Genomic DNA, 12,142 nt, shown 5'->3' on the forward strand with positions numbered 1-12,142 from the left:
AAAGTAAATTACACCAAAATGTTAACATTGGTTATTTGGTGATATTTAATATTTTCCAGAGTGTTTACAATCAATGAGTATTTCAGATTTTCATTTTTCCCTTAAGTTTCAGATAGCTTTACAAATACAGGGTGGAATTTGATTCAGCTCTTCCAAGTTAGAAGTGGTGAATCATCAAATTGCCTAATTTCCAGGAACTCGAGTGAAACCATTCTTTGCTTGGTTCCACTTTTGCATGGTGCCTGGCACAGAGTAGCTGCAGAGTCAAGTTGCCGAATGGCCACACCATGATGCTGGGCAATGAGTACCACGTGGACCACAGGAGCATCCTGACCATCTGGAGAAGAGCTGGCAGTTTCTTTTAACATGTGATGCTTTGCTGAGTGAGGTATTAAGTGAGATAAACAACAACAGTACCACCCCACTGTGAACTTCTGATCTAAAGTAAACTGTAGTGGCACACAGAGACATCAACAGTACGGTAAGTTAAACTAAGGAGTATTTACATTAAGCATAAACAGCGAGCAATGACCCCAGTCCTTTCTGAAGCCACACACGGAGAGCCTCTGGCCTTCGTGGCTACTTTGAAACAGAGCTACAACCAGAATGAGGCAACTACGATTTTGCCCTCCAACACGCACATTGAGAGGTTGCAAAAATTTTAAGTAATGGTTTTAAGGGGTTGAGCAATTTTTTACATGGTTACATTTTTCCATGGTGACAGGACAAACACTGCTTCCTCCAAGAGCTTTCGTCTGGTCTTGTTAGGGAGAATGAATAGAGGAGATAAGTCATGCTCAGCTAAGACAGGTGCCCAAGTCTGCTGGTAGTGCCCCAAGCTACTTGGAGGACAAGCAGTCTGGGCAGACACAAGGGCAGCTGCAAGTCACACCTTGATGACCTCGGGCAAGAAAGCATCTGTCCTCTGAAAACCCCCAGGCGTCTCGGAAGCCCATCGGCTGAGTCTCCCTCCCTGACCTCCTGTGCTCACACACTGCCTTCTGGTTAGTCTGCTCTCTTCTTCCCAAACAGGAGGTGCCAGGGCGAGAAAGACAGGGTTGATGGACTGATGACCGAGATCATGTCTTCCCAAACGGAAAAGGAAATCCATTCACGAAAAGGAGAGTTGACGTCAAAGAGTGGTGGGCTGCCGCCCCTGATAGCGGGGCTGCTCTTGCAGGCAGGAAATACCAGGAAATCCTGAGCCAAGGACCCATGCCTCACTGTCTGTGATTCACTCCCTGAGCCGAAAATCATGCCAATGCAAGAGGAAGGCCCCTCTCCCAGCTTGCTTGGTGAGCGAGGGTCTCTCCCAAACACAGGGAGAAACTCAAGAGCTGGCCCAGCTGGCTGGCCAGCCCATCAGTGATGAGAAACTCTCCTAGGTTAGTTTGACATGGGGTCTGATTGCCTGTTTCTGAGGAGCATACTCGAGTTTTGTGCAGTGTTGGAGCAAGGATGGCATGAAACCTTGGGACCACTGCCTCCATTCCTCCGCCCAGGGACTGCCCGGCCTCACCAGCCTGGCCTTTTTACAACGCTTCAAACTCCCCAGCACAGGTTGCCGCCTTACAATCTGTCTTCCACCTCCCACCCTGGAGCTTGTCCAAAGGTCACTTCCCTTAGAAGTGCCCAGCCACACCCCCCTCCCACTCCATAACAGAACTTTATTTTCTTACTATTAAGAACTGTGATCTAATACTATTTATTGGTGGATTGCTGTGTCTTTTGTCTCCTTGCCCCCACTCCAAATGTGAGCCCTTAAAGCCCGGCACTAGCACAGGAAGCAGCTCGTTCACTCGTGCTTGACAAATGCACCTAGGGTAGGAGCTGTGAGCCCTGGAGCCTCCGCTGCAGGAGGAGATGGGGGCGACCGTGGCTTGGCCCCCTGGGATTTTACTGACCTGCTGCCACAGATCCCTTTGCAAACCTGGCACCTCAGAGACCCCCTAGGTCTCCCTTCCAGCCACCAGCCCTTCTCTTGCCTTCATTTTCCCTGGGGTATGCTCTCCCCACTGAGCTGTTACTCTGATCTTTCCCAGACCCTGACACTCTAATTTTTTTAAAATCATTATTTATTTTTGGCTGTGCTGGGTCTTCATTGCTGTGCATGGACTTGACTTGTGGTGCATGGGCCTCTCTTTGCAGTGGCTTCCCTTGTCGCAGACCACGGGCTCTAGAGCGTGCAGGCTTCAGTAGCTGCGGCTTGTGGAGCCCTCGATACTCTTCCTCCCCAAAGTTAAGACCTGACCCCCGTCCTCCCTGGCATGAGACGAGCTTCTGTCCGCTCAGAGCAGGAGTTGCCAAATATTTTCTTAAAAGGCTCAATGGTAAATACTGAAGACCAGATAATTTCAGTGGCATCTACTCAAGTCTGGTGCAAAAACCACAAGCAAAACAAACCAATGCGGTTGCATTTTCAATAAAACTTTATTTACAATAGCATCCTGCCAGCTCTGCACCGCAGTATCCCAATGTCTGCTTCAAAAACCAGCTTTTCCCTGTGTTGCAGCCACGGACCTGTCAGAGGCCCCACAGCGCCTGCAGGGCCCCGAGAGAACAGGTCTTCTGGCACCTAGGGTCTGAGTCGGTTGGAATTGCGGGTGGTGAGGGACAAATTGTCCAAGCCACTGAATTCAAACCATCAACCTTGCTGACAGGGGTGGGGATGTGGTCAAGATTCTTGCATCTATCATTTAAACTTTTCAGTGTCGAAAATCTTGTCACAAAACCCCTATTGCTCAATGGCTCTCTCTCACCACAAAGAGGGCCAGGATAATCTGGCATTTCGTCAACAAGAAGCCAGAGCCCAAATTTCTGGAACTGCCTCCTGGGCAAAGCATGCCTGTTTGTTTCTCTGTCCCGGTGAGAGATAAATGCGGCTCTCAGCTTCAGGGGAATCTCAGCCTTTTATGGTGTGGCAGGCAGCCAGCGCCACCCCAACCAGGAGCTGGAGGCCTCCTCGTGATCCAGCAGCCCAGCCCGTGGGGAAACACGGTGGCCGGTGGCCAGTTACATCCCAGGGAATCCCAGGATCCCTGGGCCCCACTTGGGTGGTGGAGGTGAGCTGCTGGGGGGGCTCCCTGAAGGAACCCCACCTTCCCTGCTTCTCCCTGCTCAGTCCGCATGGTGCAAGAGGCTAGGTGCGCCCCAGGGCTGGCAGCAGAGTCTCCAGCAGGATAAGTCTTCTCGTTGAGATGAGATGAAGTCCGACCAGGCTCCAGCAGGTGAGAGATGAGGCTTCAGACGCCCAGGCCCAGGCTTGATTTATATCCAGCCTCCTGGAATTTAGGAAAGACACTCAAAGGAAATCCCCCGAAGTCAATCGCCCTTCTCACCTCTTAGCCTAGAGAGGTGGGAGGACACAGGCCAGGTAGAGGTGCCACCTCCGTGCCCGTAGCTCTTGGCAGGGAGAGGAGTGAGGGGAGGGCAGTGATCCTGGGAGGTGGGCTGTGCAGAGCTGGAGAGCCCTGGTTCCAACTAGAGGGTCCACTTAGACCTGCCAGATCGGTCCAAAATTTCACCCTCAAGTCAAACACAAATGTGAAATTTCCAGATTTTTAAATGTTGTCTCTGGCTCAGATGGTAAAGAATCTGCCTGTGACATGGGACATCCAGATTCAATCCCTGTGTAGGGAAGATCCCCTGGAGGAGAAAATGGCAACCCACTCCAGTATTCTTGCCTGAAGAACCCCATGGACAGAGGAGCCTGGCAGGCTACAGTCTATGCAGTCGCAAAGAGTCAAACACGACTGAGCGACTAACACTTTCCCTTTCAAAAGTTTTAAATTCTGAGCTGCGTTCAGTGTGTAACTCATCACTTTGCGTGCATCTTTAGAGATAGAGATATAGATATAGACATATAATGCCCCAGTTACCGCAGGAGGAAGGGTAATTGTAGCAGGCCACGGCAGTTCATCTGTCTGTTGCAGATGTTGGACTGCGGCTGTGCAAACAGCCGTCCTGCCTGTTCGTGAAACATCTTTGAGGTTTACAAAGTTCCAGAAGTCAAAGGATGCGCCTGATTCTCCTCCCACAAAATGGAGTAGAATAGACCATCTTCTCTGCTTGGAGGTGTCTCAGGTTGAGCTCAGAAGCTGAGCTAAGGCTTCTGTCCCTGGAGAGTGCAAAGGGAGACAGAAGTGGACAGTGGGAAGACGCTCAGTGGCAGAGCCTGGGCACCCTGGAGCTGGTGGTGTGTCTGTCCCAAAGCTCCGCTTGCTCCTAGCACCTGCGAGCTGGGAGACGTGGGGAGACCTCTCCAGACCTCAGCTTCTCATCAGTCTGCACGTGCCCCTTCCTCAGGGATTTCCTCCAGTTGTCCCCCTCACCCACAGACTGGGGGTCCCCATCGTATGCTCACATAGCCCCTGAGACTTCGCCAAGTACTTAACACAGTTGCAATTAATTAATCATGACATCAATTGTGGGAGAACCTTTTTCTTCTGGAAAGAATCTAAGCTCCTTGAGGGCCCAGACTGATAAATTCCAGGCTCCCAGACCAATCTCCGGTACGTAGTGGGTACTCAAAATTACCTCTTAAAGGAATGCATGAGGCCTTCCCCTGGTGGCTCAGTGGTAAAGAATCAGCCTGCCAATGCAGGAGACACAGGTTCCATCCCTGATCCGGGAAGATCCCACATGCTGCAGAGCAACTAAGCCCCATGCACCGCAACTACTGAGTCTGTGCTCCGGAGCCTGGGAGTCGCAACTACTGAGCCCAGGCAATAGCACCCCACTCCAGTGCTCTTGCCTGGAAAATCCCATGGACGGAGGAGCCTGGCGGGCTACAGTCCACGGGGTTGCTGAGAGTCGGGCACGACTGAGCAACGTCACTTTCCCTTTTCACTTTCATTCATTGGAGAAGAAAATGGCAACCCACTCCAGTATTCTTGCCTGGAGAATCCCAGGGATGGAGGAGACTGGTGGGCTGCCATCTATGGGGTCGCAGCGTCAGACACGACTGAAGCGACTTAGCAGCAGCAGCAGCATGCCGAAACTACTGAGGCCCCAGCGCCCTAGAGCCCATGCTTCGCCCTAGCGCCCAAGAGAAGCCACTGCAACGAGAAGCCCAAATACTGTAACTAGAGAGTAGCCCACGCACAACAAAGAACCCAGCACCGCCAAAAATAAATAAAGTTATTAAAAATAATAATTTTAAAAAAGAAAGAGATGAATGAACGAGGGACTTCCCTGGGAGTCTAGTGGTTAAGTCTCCTCGCTTCCAGTGCAGGGGGGTTTGGGTTCTATCCTAACTAAGATCCCACATGCCATGTGGCCTGGTCCCTCCCCCCAAAAAGAAAAGAATGAATCATTTTGTAAAACAAGTCTTGCAAGAGCAAGAAGTGGCTCTAAATAGGTCCAATTACCCCAGAAATCTGAACTGCCATCAGCAATTTTGTTTATAATTATAGGGGTCTTATGAAATCTTCATGTGCCCGGGTGCAGACACTTGGAACTCCACTCAGGTGAGGCAGGTGAGTGCAGTAGGGGCAAGGGGAGATCTGGAAAGGAAGATCATGGGAGAGCCAGCTCCCAGAGTCACCCCTTGGAATCTCACCCCTGGAGATTCCCACCTCCCAGTCCTTCTGAGCCACTTCTCTGCCCTCCTGGCTGGTTTCAGCCAGAGAGAGGGTACATCACATCCCTTTGAACTTGCCCCAGAATCAGTGCGTGCCAATGTGTGATTCACACTGGAGCTGGGGACCTTCCTAGGTGGGAGTCACCACCTGTATGGGAGACGGCGACCCCGCCCCTGCAAGGGAGCCTGAGCGCAGACCCACCCCGGGGGGGTCAGTTCAGATGCTGTGAGCATCTGACCCAGGAGCCCGGGGCAGCTTAGGAGCTCCCCCACTGCCTTGCTCCAGCAGCCAGCCTATCTGGCTATCTTGGGGCAAGCCAGCCCACGGCGTCCACCCGGTCCCCACCCATCCTGGCTCTCCAAGGGCGTCTGGGGCCCAGGAGCCTGCCTCGTCCTCACTCCCCGGCTGGCTCTCCCTCCAGGGCACTGCCACTTCAGCTCCAGGCACCAGGCCAGGCCTCATTTGCATTACAGCCCAGATGGTTCACCACAGCCTCGCTTCCCAGAACTGCCCGCTGCTCTGGTGTCTGTTCCCGAGCACAGGAAAGGGCACGGGCCGCAGGCACAGCGGCCGCTTCAGGGCGAACAGAGCCTCTCACCATCCCAACCCAGGACACAGCAGGGCTGGTCTGGTTTGGGGTCAGGGGTGATAGCTGGCTGGAAGCCAACTCCCCTCCTCCTCTACTCCCAACTCCGAACTTGGAACAGATGCCAATTCCAACTGGAGCCGGGGAAGAAACCCCTCTCCCCTCCCAGATGCCCCCCCACCCACCCCTGTACTCTCCAGGCTCCCCCTCCAGAGTCTGGGCGGGTGACTGGGGGCCCCCCCTACCGACCTCGCCCAGGGCAGGGGGTCTGAGCTTAGGCCCAGCCCAAGTGCCAGAGGGAGAAGGAATCTCAGCAGGCCGGGTGGGTAAGTGGGTGGGTGGGTGGGTAAAGTGTCTTCTTTCCCCTCCCTCGGCACTTTTTCTGGGAAATGCCAGAGGCCGGCTGGGCCTGGAATGTCAGGCTTGAAAGAACTCCTCCACTGTTCACAGACATCTGAGCCACAAACCTTTTCATTAGCTCTCGGGCCCCTCCCGGCAGGAACAAAGGCCTGCAAACTGGAATGGCGATTCCGGCTGCAGACCATTGTCCAGGCCTCCCCAGCCCGTCCCTCGGCATTGTCTGAAGCCGGAAAGAGAGAGAGGTCGGGGTCAACCTGCTACACAACCCTTGGACCTTTCCAACTGCATGGGAAAGGTCATCTCTGCCATCACCCTGGGCACCAGCAAGGCTGGCTCCCACCATCAGTCCTGGCGGGCAGGGGCTTCAGCTAAGAGGAGCTAAGATGCCCAAGGAAGCCCAGCCCTGGGAGAGCCTCACTGAGGCAGTGAGGGGCAGGACTTCCACGAGATCAGGTGAGACACCCTACCCTCAAACACACACACACACACACACACGCATTTTCTCCAAACTGTCCAAGAGAAAGGGCAGCAGGAAGGGAGAGGCTTCATTGCCTCCTGCATATCTGCAGTAACCATCAGCCCTAGACTAGAAGCTCCAGAGGGAAGGTACTAGAGTCTTTTCCTCACCATTCTGCTGGGCTCCTCTGTCCATGGGATTCTCCAGGCAAGAATACTGAAGTGGATTCCCATTCCCTTCTCCAGGGGATCTGCCAGACCCAGGGATCATGCTGCTACGTTGCAGGCAGATTTTTTTTTTTTTTTACCATCTGAGCCACCAGGGAAGCCCCCATTGTGTCCCCAGGCCTCGACAACTGTCACACAGGAGAAGCACAATCAACACGCATAAGTCATATCAGGCCACTGGACAGTTGAACCCAGGGTGCCTCCTGGTGCTGTGGAAAGCCCACCAGTCTTGAGACAGAGGGAGGCCTTGGGCTTGGCATTGAGCAATTCTGTGGTCTGAGGCCAGTCTCCTAACTCATCCGGCTGCAAAGGCAGCCACCAAGCAGAACAATGGCAATGCGGGTGCCGGCCCCCAGGCTGGCCTCTGGAGCACACAGAGACCATGTGCGCAAGTGTGGGACCTTGTGTTCACCAAGGCGGCCAGAGCTTCCTGCGACCCCCCGACGGGCGCCAGCATTCCGATCTAGGAGGCTTGGGCAAGAGCTCATTGTCTGTCACACACCATGAGTAAGTGAAGCCCCATGGGCAGCTGAAACCACTGTGTACTTCCCCTCCATCACGAATGAATCTCTTTATTATCTTTATGACCAAGCACCTTTGCCTGGAAATGGGATTCTGACTTCATAAGAAATGCTGCAAAGGAAGAGATTCTGAAAAGGCAGGAGGCTCCTAAACTCCTTAGCCAGGAAAACGGTGGGGAGGGACAGAGGGCGAGACTTGGAGAACATTTCTCTCCCCTGGAGTCCCCAGCAGACAGGGAAACTGTCTTAGGTCTGCCCTGCTCTGGGCATCTCTCTTGCCTGGAAGAAGGTCCCTGGGAGTGTGCCCAGTATCCGACTGGTGTCTCTTCCCTGACTTTTCCAGCAAAGTTTTAGTCTTCACTCCCTTTGTCTTCTGATTAGCATGCCTAACAGTCTTCACCAGCCACACAGGGGCTTCTATACCGTTCTTCCCATCTAAACAGCCACTCCGTAGCCCTTCAGGAAAAAAAACAAAAGATACTCTAGAAGAAAGCAGTTGGTGGTATCTAAAAATGATGGAAAATAAAAGTCAACACAATCCCTTATTTAAAGATCCACTGAGCCTTTCTATGGATCAGTTGGCTAGGTTTAAAAAGAAAAAAAAAAAAAAATCAATGACAGTTCCTTTCCTCTAGGTTATCAGTGGAGGAGGAGAGCATGTTGGTCAGCATAGAAGGAGCTACCCTGAAAGTTTAGACTGAGTCTGCCAAACCTTAAAGGAAAAGTAGAAATCAGCCAAGATGTGGAAGGTAGTCCCACCCAGAGGGAAGCAAACATGCAAAGAACCAGGCCTGGAGAATGTTTCGCACACCGCCTAGAGCTCCCGGTAGCTAGGGCATGAAGTGTCAGTAGGGCAGAGGCAGCTGATGAAGATGACGTGGGGGCGGAGAGCCTAGACATACACTCACTGGGAGGTGTTTGCACGATCCCAAAGGCCAACGGGAGAGCTTCACAGGTGCTGAAAAAACCTGCAAGCCAACGCAGGAGACGTAAGAGATGCCGGTTCGATCCCTGGGAAGATCCCCTGGAGAAGGAAATGGCAACCCACTCCAGTATTCTTTCCTGGAGAATCCCTTGGACAGAGGAGCCTGGCAGGCTACACAGTCCAGGGGGTTGCAAAGAGTCGGACATGACTGAAGCACCTTAGCATGCACGGAAAGGCAACAGGAAGCCCCTGAAGATACTAGAAAGCCGAAGGGGAACTGAGTGACTGGCTGAACTGTTTGAAGACAAACAGCTTTTTGGAATGTATCATATAGGAGATATATAGCTCTCCAAAACATCAAGCCATGCATAGCCTCATCCTTCCCCTAGAAGCCCAAGGTGCGGCAGCTCAGCCTTCCCCTCCTCCCTCTCCCCAAAGACTCCTCAATACTTTCCAAATAACTACAACTAACATTTGTCGAGCATTCACTACGTGCAAGGCACTATTCTAGCACGTTGCATGCACTGGCTCAGTCCTCACAATCACCCGATGAGATGAAGCAGGTACTGTTTTCAGCCTGTTTTACAAATAAGGAAACAGAGGCACAGCCGGGGAAGTCAGTGGCTCAAAGTCATACAGCTACTGGGTGGTGGAGCCAGAACAGCAGTTCAGTTTCCTGAGTCAGCACTCAGGGAGCCCTGCCCCTCCAGCAGGATGCACGGTGGCCCTGCCCCAGCTCTGTTCTTTCCATCATCCCTGTACTCTTGAACCCACTCCATGCCCCCCGGCCAGTCACATACCCTTTGCCGCTGGCCCTCGGCAGGCCCCAGGCTCACTGGGGTACCATGCTGTTGACATTAGGACTTACCTGTTGCAGAGCTTTGCATCTCTCTAAGCAGACTGGGACTCCCAAGCTCAGGGGCTGTTTCTTCCTGCTTGTCTCTCCCATCCCCACTTCTAACCCCCTCTCGCCGCAAGAATGAATTATCAGAGTCTCATAGGACTGATCGTAATGACAACCACTCCTTTCATACGACACCCATCACGTGGGGGGTCCCATGTCCCCTCACCTCATCGGCATCCCTGTAGGATTCACCCGGCATGACCGTGTTCCCAGCACTTTGCCGGTGCCTGGCAAAAGCAGGCACTCAATGAGGGTTTGTGGAATGGATGAATGAACCTGACTTGTGTCAGAGCCTTATAATTTACAAAGCACTCTCTCATCCATTAACTCAAGGGCTATTCCTTGTGAGCCTTCCTTGTCCTCCACAGGGCTCAGCACAGAAGCGGATAATCATGGTGCAGCCTCCTAATCAATGGATGAGAAAAAGAATGAATGCCTGAGTCTACCGAGAAGGAGAATCCATTTCATTAGCCTGCAAAGACCAGGTCTTCGTCATCATTATATTTCAATGCCCAGCACAATGTCTGGTACACAGAGTCCAATATTTGTGAAATGTGTTGAATAAATCAATTCCCCCCTCTGCAGAAGTAACAAGAAGACTTCCTCCTAATGACTCCTCTCTCGAAGGGAGAATTGGACTGAATTACTGCCATTCCTAGCACATTCTGATGTGCAGAATCTTTTCTTATCTTTTTAATCTCAGATCTCTGATGGGAAAAGATTATTATTCCTGCTTTACAGATAGCAAAGCCAATTTCCAGAGAGGCTGGGTGTCCAACCCACAACTCATTTAATCCTCTGACATCTGTGGGGAGAGAGGTGAATGCACGGAGGAGAGAGTAGTAAACCAAAGGCGCGGAGAGGTGCCTATCAGCTCCCAGCGACGCCAAGGAGCCAGGTCTCCGGAGTTTTCTTTCCCCCTCCCTTTCCTTATCCTCAGAGGCCGGGAGTCCGGGAAGAGGGCAGGGTCAAAGCTGTCAGCCCCTGCATTCTGAGAGATGACAATCTAAGCGCTCCTAAACTGGTACTCAGGTGTCCCCAGCACCCCACTGCCTGTTTGGGGCGCAGAAAACTTTCCATCCTTCATAAAGCTGGCCCTGGTTAACCCAGACCACCCACATCCACGCCAACGTGACCAAGAACAAATCCGTTGTTCACCTTAAGCACCTCCTCTTCTCACCCCCGGGGGGAGATCGGACCCCCCACACTGGGGGAGCGGAGGGGGAATATTCTAGGCGGTAGGACTGGGTATCTGAAAGTGGGCTGAACTGAAAACTGCTTTCCGTAAATTCTCCTCTGCTGGAAGTTTTTGTTCCCAGGTCTAATTCCAGACTGTGATGTTAACTCTCCCTGGGTCCCCCACCCGCGACAAATTCCCCCGGCCCCAGCTCTTGCGCCAGCACCCCCACCGCCCCTGCGTTTCACGTTTCAGGGCTTGTGGAACTCCACTCCACCTCGCAGACCCCAGGGCGCCCTCTAGCGGACGCGGGGCGCGGGGTGGGGCCATCGCTCGCCCTCGGGCCCGTCCCGCTGCTTGAGGGCACCTGGCTGGTTTGGAGACTCAGAAGGGCCACCGCGATTGTTGCTTGCGTTTGTGTCTTTGGAGCGGTGGGAGGCGGCACCCATGTCGGCAGAGAACCTAGCAGGGGGCCGATGGACTGAGACCGGACAGCTGCCACGCAGGCGGCGTTCCTTCCACGCTTAGAACTCCCGGCTTCACCTCGGGGACAGGCCCACGGGTGACGCTCGCGCTTTCTTCCGCCCCCAGGCTTCCAGGTCCGGTCCTAGTTTCGAGGCCCGGCTTTGGAAGTGGGGGTGGGGTGTCCCCAGTTCCCCAGAGGCGGGCACGGGCCTCCTGGGGCCGCGATTGGAACCCCGGGTAGGAGCGGGTGGGGGCGAGGTAGGTGGGTGGGTGGGTTGCGGGGGGTCTCCCCGCGAGGTCCGAGAAGAGGGAAGAGGGGGAAGCCAGGAGCCTCTCCCTCTTGGCCTCCTGGAACTGCCCGGGCTCCGGGAGCGGCGCCCCCGCCTCTGCCAGAAACTGGCCTTCTTAGAAGGGAGGGGGAAAGTGTGAATGAGAAGTTGGGGGCGGAGCGCGCGCGGGGGAGGGGCCGCTGCCAGGAACGCGCCGCCGGGGCTGGCGCCGCGCCCGCCGGGCCGCCCGGGCCGCCTCGCGTCGCGCTTTGTCTCTGCGCGCGTCTCTGCGGGTCCCCGGCCCCGCTCGCGGCCCGCCCTCGGCCGCCCGCGGCCCCTCCCTCCGCTCGGCGCGCAGCCTTTCATTGCTGCGAGTAGTGACTAAACATTACAAGAAGGCCGGCCGAGCAGTTCCAGGAATCGGGGGGGCGGGGCGCCGGGGCCGCGTATATACCCGCGAGCGCGGCCTCCGCGGCGGCTTCGACTCACACTCCCCGCGCCGCCGCCGCCGCCACTCCGGCCCCGCACGCAGCCCGCCCGGCCCAGCTCCGGTCGCGGCCCCTCGCCTCGCGCCCCCTCACCCCCCACCGCCCGGCCGGCCCGGGGGCGCGCAGGGGGCAGGGCGGGCGCCCCGGCGAAGCCCGAGGGACGCGCGCGCGAGGCCCCTTT

This window comes from Capricornis sumatraensis, chromosome 8 (genome assembly GCF_032405125.1).
Source record: "Capricornis sumatraensis isolate serow.1 chromosome 8, serow.2, whole genome shotgun sequence".
NCBI classification, from domain to species: Eukaryota; Metazoa; Chordata; class Mammalia; order Artiodactyla; family Bovidae; genus Capricornis; species Capricornis sumatraensis.